The following is a 13,600-nucleotide window of genomic DNA, read 5'->3' as shown; positions in this document are numbered from 1 at the left end:
TCAAAGCGGTCCATGGATATTTGGTTGGTAACACATCTACCTGTCAATAAACTTTGAAATGGAGATTTTATGACCAAATCCACTTTGGAATAAGATCTTTTAATTGACAATGTTGTGAAATAATTTTTTCATGAGAAGTATGTTTCCTTTCCTCAAGCCATCCAATTAAATCAAGGTGAAATCATGAAAGCCTACACCCAGATCCAGATTGAGAAGGAAAGAACGTGTTGAACCCACTATAGCAGGCATACCTAGTCATCAAAAGTCCATGGGGGCTTCACTATCGGAGAAATACCATAGCATGTGGGTTCATATTGGCGGATGTTTATTGAGGAAAAAATGACATAATATATTCAGGATATATAGGGGGTAGAGGGTTTTTGTATTGACAGGTATAAAAAATGGAGCTCAAAGTTAATGAAAAATTATAAATGGATATAAAAAATGTTAATGAAAAAATGGATACCTACAATATCTAGTGAAATCAGGGCTTTCTTTAATTTTGGAAGGTCTATTGGGTTTGTATTGCTAGGGGGTTAAATAATGTGATTTTTAGAAGTATTTTCCAATATGTAGTCAAGGTAGGGGCATTGTTTAGTATGGAACAAATGCACATGATATGCCATAGGTTCATTGAGTGAAGCCCCCGTGCAAAAATCCATCAGTACCATTGAAGAAAAGTGAAAAAAAGTAGGCAGATTCCATATCAAAGAACTTAACAAACTTTTGGAAGTAGAGGTGGACTGCACATCAAGTCTGAGGTGATATTCGAGCCACAAGGCATCTAGGAGTGCAATATACTGTGAAGGGGACCAAGAATAGGATACTGAATCTCTTTATCAAACATTACCAAGTCACAAGGTATCTAGATTTGAGGATATTTGGACCAAGACATTATTCAAACAAAAAAGAGAGCTTTCAGATTAGTGAAAATAATCTAGAGTGAATAAGTTAGGTTCAAAATTACAAAGGACCAAATCTTGGATCATCTAGATTGAGAGTGGAATATAAATATATCCAAACCTAGACCATATTTAGCAGTGTGCTACCAATTACATACTGGATAGGGACATGATTTCCTAGATACAATATTACACAAAATTTTGGGTATAATGAGAAAATGTTGATTCACCAAGGATAATAGGCTAAGCACCTTTTAGGATAAGAACTCAGCATTAGCTCGTGGTCATATGATATGATGCGCTTTGGTATCAAAGTCCTAGGACTATAGAATTTTTGGGATCACACAAATTTTAATAAGTTATATGTGGTTGCCTTGGGGATTCCAAAAGGTGCTAATGGTGTTGTATAAAAAAAATAAAAAATTGATCCATAGTATTGATTGATGTGCGAAATCCCAACCATAGTGATTATTATTCATTTGCATCATTTTTGGTATTAGGTCCAATGAGTCGAAGATTATTTCCTATTATTTTTGTTATATCTACCTCCATGGATACTTGTAATAAGGAAAGAAATTTCTTTAATTTTACTTGATATTAATATTGGAAATTGTTTTTTGTGCTATAGTTGATGGGCATGCCACTATCGGAGATGGTTAACCAAAATACATGTCAGCTACCAACAAGAGATAAATTTTTCTTAGTGCAATTAGTGTGCACCGTAGATATGGAATAAATTATCTCATGTAGGAGGAAGGAGGGTGCTTCAAGAGCCATTTATTATTTCGTGTGTTTCAAAATTGAAAGAAAAACAAAATCAAGGGAGCTACCCACTTCAAATCAGAACATGGGTACCTTCTTCAGCTTCAATATGGGGCATCCATCAATCCTCCTACTTGCACACAAACATGCAGAGTGAGATACATGTGGATGGAAATTGTGTAAATATTTTTGATTTTAAAGATTATAATAGAGCTCACTCTGGTGTAAATCCAAGTGAAGATCAAGTAACAGAAGGGAACAATAACAAGACAAAGATGTCAGACTTTAACACATTTTTATGAAATGACTTGGAATCTGATTAGACTTAGGGTCAACAAATACAAGTAATATGTGATGATAAGAGAGATGGAGCCCCATAAGATGACAAGCTCATCAAAGGACGATTTCCAAGCATTCATAAAAGCACACCATCTGAGGGGGGCATTGTAAACATAGGTTGAATATGTGGCTTAATCAATTGTTGGAGGGTGTGAGTAATATTACTATTAATTAACGTATTGTGATATTTTATTGATATCGTTGTTCTTATGTGATATTTATATGTGTAAATATTGTTGTATGATTTCTCATAATTCCAATAATTGGTATGAGAGAAAGAAATTAAAATTTTTGTGTATTTAATTTCTGATGATTTATATGAGATAGGAAATTGCAAATATATTTAATTAATTACACACTACTAATTGTAGGAAAGTTTGCAAGATATATTGATTGTAGCATAATTTTTTTACATATGATTGGTAATGATTATAGAGCATTCAGTAATTGATTTCCAAATTGCATCTAATTGATTTCGAATTATAACAACACTATAGAATATCATTGGAGATGATTGAAGAGTTTATGTTTGCATGTAGAAACAAAAAGAGAAGTTGGTAACAAAAGCATATGAAGAAATCATTAGAATCCTAGTCACAATTCAATACTAGAAGATAATAATATATAGAAAGATAGCACAAAAAAACAAAAGTGTGGAAAGAATCATTATAGCTAGGAGGGTTGTCAAAATAAGAATAGAGGACGTTCTCTAGAAGAAGTGTGAATGCAACTAGAGGAATTGTAAGAGAGGAAGAAGAGAAGGGAAGATCTTAAGAGAAAATGGAAGCTCGTCGAAAAAATTATTATAACACATACAAGGTCTTGGAAAGTTAAAAACTTCCAATTGAGGTTGGATAATGTTTTTCTAGACGGTTCCATAATTAATATTGTGTATAGAATTTTCAAGAGAACTCAGAAGGGTAAAAAAATGCTAGAAGAGAAAGGGAATCTCAAGAGGTTATAGAGAAGAGAACAATAGGATACCAAAAGCCCAAGTTTAGGAAACAAACTTGGTGAGGTATTTTGTAACAAGGTGAAATAGACGTGTTATTGCAGGGGCTTTTTGCACCTCACAGTGACCATGAGGAGTGTCACAAAGGAGGAAATGGAGATCACAAGGGGCATCTAAATTAAGGGTTCAAAGAGTGGAAGCCACAAAAATATGAGAAAATATGCCAAGGAATTTCAAAAGAAGAACATAAGGGAAGAAGAAGTAACCAGAGAGATTGCTGAGTTAAAAGAGCAACTCAGTATAATTACGATGGTGCTACAAGAAAGCAAAAAATAGTAAAAAAGTAAATGGAAGTTGAATAAAAAGGTCAAACAACATGTTAGGGTCCTATGATTCATAGGATCAAATGATGTTTGAATGTTTTCTTTTAGTATATCAAATTGTAAATAATATTGTATATTGCAAATGATTTGCAAAAAAGAAGAGAATATATAAGAAAAATATTAAAAAAGGAAAAGAGGTTATATATAAAAAGAGGAATAGAACAAGAAATAAATTAGAAAAAGATGAAAAAGAACCCCATGAAAAATAGAACTAAAAGTGATGCAAATTCAAATGCCACTACCAGATAAATACTTTGATTTTTTAGAATAAATTTATTGTTGTGTGAAACTTGTTTAAAATGAAACAACCCTAAGTCATTGTTTATGTCATATAGTGTAATCATGATCAAACAAGTTTCAATTTATGTTAATTAGATTAGAGAATAAAATTAGCCAAACTATGAAATCTTGTCTAATGATAGTTAGGTAGAGTAGGTTAATAAATTGATCCAATAATTTAATCTATTCCAATGAATTACTAGGGTTAGGCTGCAGTTAGTTCAAATGATTTTCCCTTCTAAAGAAAATAAAAAAGGGTCTTCACCTCTAAATGAACCCTTGGTTAGTCAAAATTTATCCTAGTTAAATGGAGATCAAAGAGGTTGAAATAAAACAGAATTATGTTTTAGGTCATCCTATGCTTGGCATGAAATATAGTTTATCCAAATTCTGGAGTTCATATTGTAAAGTTACAGATGACAAAAGTTTTTTTGTCGTAATTTATTAAGTACAGTGCTATATCCAATAGCGGATTGTCGTCAGCGTCCAGATCAACAGTTGTCAAGGCCTCCCCCCCTCCTGGCCCAGTCTCTTATAACTTTATCGGCGAGTGGTGGGAGGGGTGTCCAAAAAGGTGTTTTCCCCATCTTGACCCACGCCTCTGTGTTGCCCCCTCATTCTTTCACATCCCCCCTCACCATACCGCATACCACTCACACCCCCCTGAAAAATTACCCCACCACCATTCCTTCTTGGCAATGTTCCCTGCACCAATTCTACCACTCCCTCCATGACACCTGTCCCCCTATCCCCTAACCATTAGACATTTATTTCCCCCTGCTTAAATTACCATTAATCTCTCTATGTCCCTGTGCATGTAACAGACACATTCCTAACCATAAAAACATGAGAGTTTACCGTATTTGTTTCCCTTCACTATCTTCGAACACTGCAGGTATCAAACTTCAAAATTTACCCATATGCGGAATTGGATATGAGGAGAGTACTACCAACAATCGTATTATCATTATCTTAACAAAAAAACTTTCATTTACAGGCTTTTTCTGGTCAATTCTCTAAATTCTCCAATCTGTCTATTCCTCACATTTCTTGATATGGCTCCCAAAAGTTAGATTGCCACCAGTGCTGAAAATCCCATGATCCCTCCACCCATTGACCTGAATCACCTTCTCCTATTTGACCAAGATTATAAGATCTCAGAACCAAAGTGTGAATTCTATTTCTTCGATTTACACAATTGGCTCAAATATCTTCATCTTAACCAAAGTGATGAAATCAACCTCTGGGAATCTAATCTACCCTAATGCATAGTTGAATACATACCTAATCAGAGAGTTGAATAGCCCCCACAGTTGAAGTTTTATTTGTAATTACCCCTCAGTCCATCGAGGAGATGATGCACATTCCTCCAAATAGTGCCTCCACCCCTTTTTCAATACAAGCCCTAAATGAACTATACCAAAAGCTAGATTTTTCCCAAAGGGCTAGAATTTTTTAGGCTTTCCTACCTGGAGATACACAGTTACATAAGAAAAACCCGCCATATCCTTCTTCAATTCTCCCAGAAAGAGCTAAACAAATCATACCAATTCTTTCCTCTTTATTAGGTGACTATTCTGCTGAATGGGTAGCTGAACCCATCTTAGGCTTTCTGTCCATATTTTCCACAGAAGATAATCCCTCAGTTGTGTTTGATTTTAGCCAATTTCTTGATGATATGATCCATGAACAATTACATAAACTCCAAATTGAAGGAATGTTTATATATGGTTCCATTTAATGTACCTACTTTTATTTTTCCAATGAGAGAAAATCCCATTTGCAGTGCAGAAAATCAATGAGCAAGGGGAGCCACAATTTGTTATATTTTGGACCTCCATTTTAAGAATAAATTAAGAGGAATATTATTTTCAAAGAATTCATAGATCAGTTTGTGCATGCAACTAATTTTTTGTTGACCAGTTAGATGCAACCCAAGGTCAATCAAGAAATCCTGAAGATCATACATCTCATTGAGCAAGCAAATACAAGTGACTAGTACTTGTACTAGAATTACGTAAAATCAGAGTATATGGGTGTGAATTGTCACCCTATAAGATACAAAAATGTCTTCCAATGAGGACTTTTTCCTTGCAATACATTATGAAAATGATTAATTATGATGAAATCCATTTTGTTGCGGCCAAGAAAAAATCCCAATTTAGGATAAAAACATAGGTTGGGCCTTTTATCTGTACCAACAAGATAGCAAGGCAGGAAGCAAATGAAATTCTAAAATAGATGAAATTTCCCCTAAGATTTACCTGGTCATATGACCCATTTCAAATAATTTCAAAGCTTTGAATGGAGCAGGATACTACACCATATGTGCATACTTAGGGACCAAAAATTAAAAAATATATGAACCGGGATCAATGGTAAGAAAACACCTTATAAGAGGCAGAAGAAGAGCTTTTGCAGAGGACCACTTCACATATGCCTATTCCTTAGGAAGAGACATAGAAAAGTACAAGAGGAGAGGACTCACCTTCAATCAGCCAACGAGTTCAAGATTTACACAAAGAAAGCTAGGAAAAATCCTACAACATGGTTTGAAGAACAAGAAGAAGAACAAGGACCATCTACAATTTTTCTAAAAGGTCCACAGTTTCAAACACATTCAAAGGATATATCTATAGGGTCCCCAACTTCATAATTTTCATAGGGAAATCTAGAAAACACTACACCAAGAAGAAACAATTAAATATTTTTGAAAAGTATAAAGAGATCAAACAAAGAAATGAAGTCCTCAAGCACAACAGCTACACATAGTTTTGGAAGAGAATTTCCACCTCTCATCATAAGCTCATGTCAACATTTGACAAAGAAAAGGGGAGAATTTGGATGGCATTCTTGCAAGCACATGTCCCCCATCCACAATTATCAACAGATTACAAGAAAACAACATTTGAGTTTGAGTCAAATGATGTCCATCCTTTGGACTAGATGGACATGCATAGGAAAAATGGAGAGATGGTTTACTCCACATTTACATAGACTGCAATAATTGCTTCCAAATTGCATGTATCTTTAAGTAGTATTTAATCACAACTAAAACCTGACAAGATTTCTTCTTTGGCTAAGGACAATAGGTTAAAATCCTTAAAAGATCTAGTTATCAAAGCAGGGTATGATACAAGCAACATAAAGACAGTGGAAGAAATCATAAAAAAGAAGAATGCTGACACTACTTATCTCATAAAACAATTAAAACTTCCAGCTACTGAAGATCCTCAATCTAAGGAGATGGGAGAAGTGGGGAGTTCGAAGGAAATATTCTCATGCTCATCATGGAACATAATGCTCTGATAAAGGAAATGGAAGCAGAAATGGACAAAATCATCAAGGAGAAATAGCAGAATTCTCAACTCCCTTTGGTACCTCCTGATGCAGTGCCTCTAGCATCAATACTTAAAACATACATTTCTACATAAACTACAATAACAGGAGCATCCACCTCAATAGCACCCCCTACTTCAACTACAGATGATTCTATCAAACTAGCCCAATCAATGGAAAATATGTCAATACAAGCAGAAGAAATCAAAAAGTTACGAAAAGATGTAAATGTCCTATAGGAATAGAACACTAAATATGAAACTTCTCTCCTAACAAAGCTACAGAAATCCCAGATGCTTACCCAGATAATGCAATAGATAGAGAAGGAAACTGCCATGGGTAATACCCTAACCCAGGTTAAGGAGAACACCTTGACAAGGATAAATGAAGCCATGATAGAGATTTTTCAATCTATACAGATCATATTTGAGGAGAAGGAATTAATTGATAAATCTAGTGAATAGCAACTCATTAAGTTCTTCAATTCCAAAAACAAGCAGGATCTAGAAGAACTAGAGATCGAGGACAGGACTAAGACAATACTGGAGGCAAAAAAGGTGCTAACCAGAAGATAATTAATCAGGCAGCTGGAAGAAAAATTTCAAGTTCTAGACATAGGTGTACAAAGATTCTTCAGCAAATTGGAAGTCCTCTACAAAAAGGGACTTCCCAGTTTACTAGTGATAAATGACAAGCTCAGTACATGGCCAGATTATAGCCAGAAATTGATGACCATTGCTAAAGATGATAGTGAGTTTGCAGGAGTGAAAGGTAGCATAATAGGGAAAACATTTTTATAAGCATTGACATATGATTTAGACATCTAGTATGAAATCCAACACATATTTATTTCCAAGCCAAATTTTGCGAAATATACTGAAGTGGACAAGGTCTGAGTGAGAAGATGATTTTATTTTTCCAACACACGTCCAACAATGCAACATAAATTCAATGGCCAAATATTCAACAGTTCCACAATGCTAGGGCCACCAATATAAGTAGTTTTGATTTTCCTATATTTTGTAAAAAAATAGATATAATTTTTTTTAGATGTTCCTAAAATACATCCTAATTAGATTTGACAAGATATTTTATAAATAAACTTATAAATACTTCTCTTTTTGAGCTATTAAAGGTCGATTTTTTCATTCCAGAAAGATATTGTACTTTCTTCATTTGATGGACTGATCAGTAATAAATAGGCCATTCTTCCTAGGATTCATGTGTTGGAGTATTTGGTGAAGTGTTTCTCTCATTGTCTATGTGTTTATTTCGTTGTTTACATACTTATGTGTTCTTAAATCTGAATTATTTTAAAGAAAGTTGATGAAAAAAAATTGTTGAAAGATACACTCTCATTCTAGCTATGGATAATTTAAATGTTTTCCTTTGATATTAAATTAAAGAATCCTTAACTTCTCTTTTGCTTAATTTAATTTATTTGTCTTCTTCCGTTACATTTCATTTAAATCTAAGAGATACAGTTAGTTCGGCTACCTTCCCCTGTAAAACTCCTTCGAAAATCTGATACAAATCCACGTTAAGCTGGTAGACTCCATAGCCCATTGGAAGTTTCAGGCATTTAATTAACCAAACCAATTTTAAAATCAAACTCTAAACTCTCATAACTAGCCTAAAATTACAAATAGAATAAAGTTAAATTTATCAGAGAGATCCCTCTCTGAGTTTAGGAAGGCTAGATCCTAAGCTCCAATGTGGTTTTGTGGTTACTTATGTGCCTTCTTTCACAACCTTAGAAATTATAGAGTGATAAAATTATGGCGACCATACTGGGGAAGAACAGTCTTTCATTTCATTTCTACAAAATTAAATTTTTTAGTTCATAAAACTTTATTTCAGGAAAAAGTAGTTTTCCAAATTTTAGAAATAATGGATTAGAGCTTGTAAACTTCGTAAATAATCAAGTGGTGTCTCTGAAATTTAATATTTGTCTCCAAAAAGGATTAACACCAGATCTCATCCTGATCTAGAACCTCCCAAAATTTTAGATGATCCTGAAAATTTAGTAAGGAAAAGAAGTTTAGCTCAAAGTCAAGGAAGTAATAATCCCCTTTCTAGCGAAAATTCTCTTCCAGATTTTTTTTTTTTTTTACCATACAAGATATTTAGTTTGACTTACCATTTGAAAATAGTGTATTTAGGACCAAATCTGAAAGTTTTTTTTATCAAACAGTAATTGATAAATATGTACTCCAACCCTATAAATTTGTACGTCCATTTGTTGGACCAGATTTTGATTAGCAACCCCTCCAAAAATTTAACAAGTTACAAGATATTGTATCATTACTTGATCAAGCTGTACATCAAGCCTATATTCAACAATTGAACTTTCTTCCCTCATTATTGCAACATCTTCTCTTTCTTCATACCACATCAATTAGTCCCACCCCTTCTGTAATCTCCACTACTTCTCCAATAGTATCACAGAAAGTGACCCAACCTATCCCAAGAACTCCTACATCTATACCTCCCATAAGACCACCCATTATTCAACACAACATGGATGCTCATGATGTTCTCTTGGTCTTACCTAGGAAATTTCATCCTATGCCCCAATATTATCAAACCAGAATTCCTCAATTTGATGCTACTGGTGTTATCACTGCACAACAACATATATATCAAATGAATGATTTCTTTGAACTTCAGGAACTGTATGAAAATGACGTAAAATGAGACTTTTTTCCCAGAGTTTGGGTGGAGACGTAAGAAAATGGTTTTAAAAAATTTAAGAGCATCTAGTATAGCTGATCTTAATGCATTTCATTATACTTTCTTAAACAGGTGGGAAACCAAAATTAATCCTCTTCATATTTTGAATGAATATAAAAAACTAAAGATAGGACCTAATGAGACTATGGAAGAATATTATGATAAGGTTTAGTAAGATTTATAATGCAATTCCACCTGCTATTAAACACATTTTCCTAAAGGACTTGATGTGCATATGGCATATCAGCTAAGGAAAAGAGACCCTCCTACCTTAGAGGAAATGCAAGCTAATTTCATTAGTGTTGAGGCTAATTTATTAGCCAACAAAGCAAAATTAAAAACCAAAAGAAGGGTTACTATCAAAGGGGAACTTCCTCCTCTTCTCCATCTGATTATAAAATAGATAGTCTACTTAGAACCATGGAGAAGATGATGGATAGGATAAGTATAGCTGGTAGTGCTCCTCCTAGAGAAAAAAAACCTTCTCCACAAATAAGAAATCCTAATTTTAGGAAAATCCCACCTCAGATCAAACAAAGGGACCAAAAAGGTCCAAATCGGCAGGTTAGACCTCCATTTCTATAGAACTATACAGATGAGGAGGGATAAATAGCTTAGGAAATGAATGATACATAAATCAACATAATGGGAGTAAATGATAATGATTCTACATTTCTTACTTAAGAGAAACAAGACCTTTTCCTCCTGTCACACGATGAAATAGATCCCAAGGAACCAGAAGAGTATAAAAAAGGTTCTGAAATGCAATTATGGAATTCCACAAGCAATAAAATCTAAGGATGAAACACCTGATACCCCCAATAAAAAGGTAGTTAATACACCTACAAAGAAAAACCTTGACATCCGTGCTACAAAAGATGGTGAGGCTCCAATCCAAAAAATATTTGATACTGTATTCAAACCAACTCAAACTGATAATCCCTCTACTAGCCAGCAAAGAGATATTTACCAAAAGGACTTGGTTGAAAAATAAGATGCCATCAATTTAAACAAAACTCAAACATCATTCAGTATAGAACATGAATTGGCAAAGCTTAAAATATCCATTCCTCTGACATAACTTATGAATAAAACTACGTACATATCACAAGTAATTAAAGCCTTAAGTATGTGAGAAGATACAGATACAGTCAATGTATTTGATGATCAACCATAAATATTATTTGGGCCTGAAGTCAATGGAAAACTACAAGATGGAGATGTACCTCCTTTGTACATTAGCTTAATCATTCACGATAAAATTTTACATGACACAATTCTTGACTCCGGGGCCTCTCACAATCTTATGCCCAAGGTTATCATAGAAAAATTGGGACTAGATATCACTAGATGGTACAAGGATCCGTATTCGTTTGATTGAAGTAAATTAAAATGCCTTGGGGTTATTAAGGGTTTTTGTGTCAACTTAGTGCAAATACCAGCCAAAAGCATGGTAATGGACATAGTTGTTGCTGCCATACCTCCTAAATATGGCATGTTACTGTCTCGCTCATGGGGAGCTAAACTCCAAGGAACCCTCTAAATGGATATGACCTATGCTACAATTCTAGTTTTTGGTCAAAACATGAGATCGTACAGGGAAAAACTTTTGAAATTTATGGTTACTAGTCAGGAAAAAACCCACAATTATCCCTTATATTCATTCGATTTAGACCTTGATTCTTTTATTTTGTATAACAATGTAAATATACATGAACAAATTCACAATGCAGAAAACGAGCTGTGTGAGATTGAGGAATGAAAAATAGATATTAGAGAACATGGTAAGCAAGATGAACCTTTCTGGAATTTAGGTTTTGATGGGGTTGTAAGTAAAGAAGGATTAGGGGCAGACATATTGGTTTCAAATTCACAAACTCATCATTTGGAAGCAATTTCATATAGCCTAAATTTTCAATGTACTAACAACATAGTCAAGTATGAAGCCTTAATTTTAGGGTTACAACTTTTAAAGAAGCTAGGATCCAAGAGAATTTGAACTCATGGACATTCTGATCTAATAATAAAACATACTAAAGAGGAATATTGTGCCAAACACCCAAGTTTGAGGGTCTATAGGAATATTGTTTTGGATTTCCTTGAATCTTTCATTGAGTATAGTCTATTTGTGGTCCTAGCTCATACTCTTGCTACTTCAGCTAGTACCTGTAAAATTCCATAACGTCCTAGTCACCAATATACTGTTGAAGTAAAGAACAAACCTATTGTACCAGACAATATCGGATATTGGTAATTCTTTGCAAGAAACGCACAAATTGAAAGTTTTCTACAATCAAAAGATGAGTTTGAGTGGGCTAATATAGACATAGAAGTTGACTTAGAAGACAGCGTACATAACAGTGTGACTAAATTAGATTTGAAAGAAGTAAATCTAGAAAAAGAAGAATCAAAATTTTTACATTTGAAAGAAAATGTTTTTCCTAGAGGATTAGCCCCCTTAGAGGATTTGTTTGACTTTAATGACGCGGCCAAAAAGCCTAAAATGAAATCTACTAGAGCTGAAATTGAAGAATGTAACATTGGAACTAAACAATAACCCAATATGATTAAATTATCCAAATCAACACCCCCAACAAAAAAGGAAAATTATATAAGCTTGTTCAAAGAGTTCATAGATGTGTTTTCGTGGAGTTATGAAGATTTGAAATGCAATGACACCAGCATTATACAACATAAGATTCACATAAAAGAGGACCACAAGCCTTTTAAGTATAAATTAAGGAGAATCAACACAATGCCCATACCTCTAATTGAAAAAGAGGTCAAAAGAATGTATGATGCCAAGATCATAGCTCCATTGAGATATTATAAATGGGTATCAAAACATAGTTCCAACTAGGAAGAAGACCAGAGAAATTAGACTTTGTATTGATTTGTGAAATCTTAATAAAGCCTCCATGAAGGATAACTACCCTTTGCCTATGATGGATCAAATTTTGTAGAAGGTGGTTGGATCCACTAGAATTTCTCTTCTAGATGGATTTTCTTGTTACAATCAAGTCATAGCACATCTTGAAGACCAATAAAAGACAACATTTACTACAGCTTGGGGCACTTTCATGTATGTGAAAATGCCTTTTTTTATTATGAATGTCGGTGCCACTTTCCAAAGAGAAATGGACTTTACATTTGTGGATGAAATGGGTCGATTTATAGTCATATATCGTGATGATATCATTTTTTTTCGAAAACAGATGAGGAGCATTTACTCCACCTAAGGAGGGTCTTTGAAAAACGTAGGAGATTTGGTATTTCCCTGAATCCACAGAAAACATTGTTTGGTTTAAAAGAAGGAAAACCATTAGGACATATCATTCCAAAGGAGGGAATCAAAATAGATCCTAGCAGAATTGAAGCTATATTAAAATTATATCCCCGTAGAAATGTAAAGGAAGTTCAATCTTTCATTAGTCAGATCATTTTTTTGAGGAGATTTATTCCTAATCTAGTAGAGCTTCTAAGAAATATAACAAAACATGTTGAGAAAAGATACAGAGGTAAAGTGGAACATTGAGGCTAAACAATAATTTGATAAAATAAAACAAGCCTTAACCCAGGCTTCTGTGTTGATCAGCCCTGATTTTACAAAATATTTTCTCATTTTCTCGTTTTCTTCTTAGAATACTATTGTTGCAATTCTCTTACAAAAAAATAATGAAGGACATGCACAATCTATTGCTTTCTTTAGTAAAGCCTTAATAGATGTTGCATTGAAGTACAATATCATGGAAAAACAAGTTTTTTTCTTTGGTAAAATCAATAAAATATTGTATATTTTATATCCTCCACTCACATATAATTTCCTTTGTTCCAAATGTTGTGATAAAAGACATACTAACCCAAAATGATCCTGATGGGAAAAGAGGTAAATGGATTTCCATTATCTTAGA

The sequence above is a fragment of the Pinus tabuliformis genome, chromosome 4_1, assembly GCF_031772625.1.
Source record: "Pinus tabuliformis cultivar Carrire ecotype Pingquan chromosome 4_1, CPIR1, whole genome shotgun sequence".
Classification (NCBI taxonomy): Eukaryota; Viridiplantae; Streptophyta; class Pinopsida; order Pinales; family Pinaceae; genus Pinus; species Pinus tabuliformis.
This window is presented reverse-complemented; position numbering follows the sequence as displayed.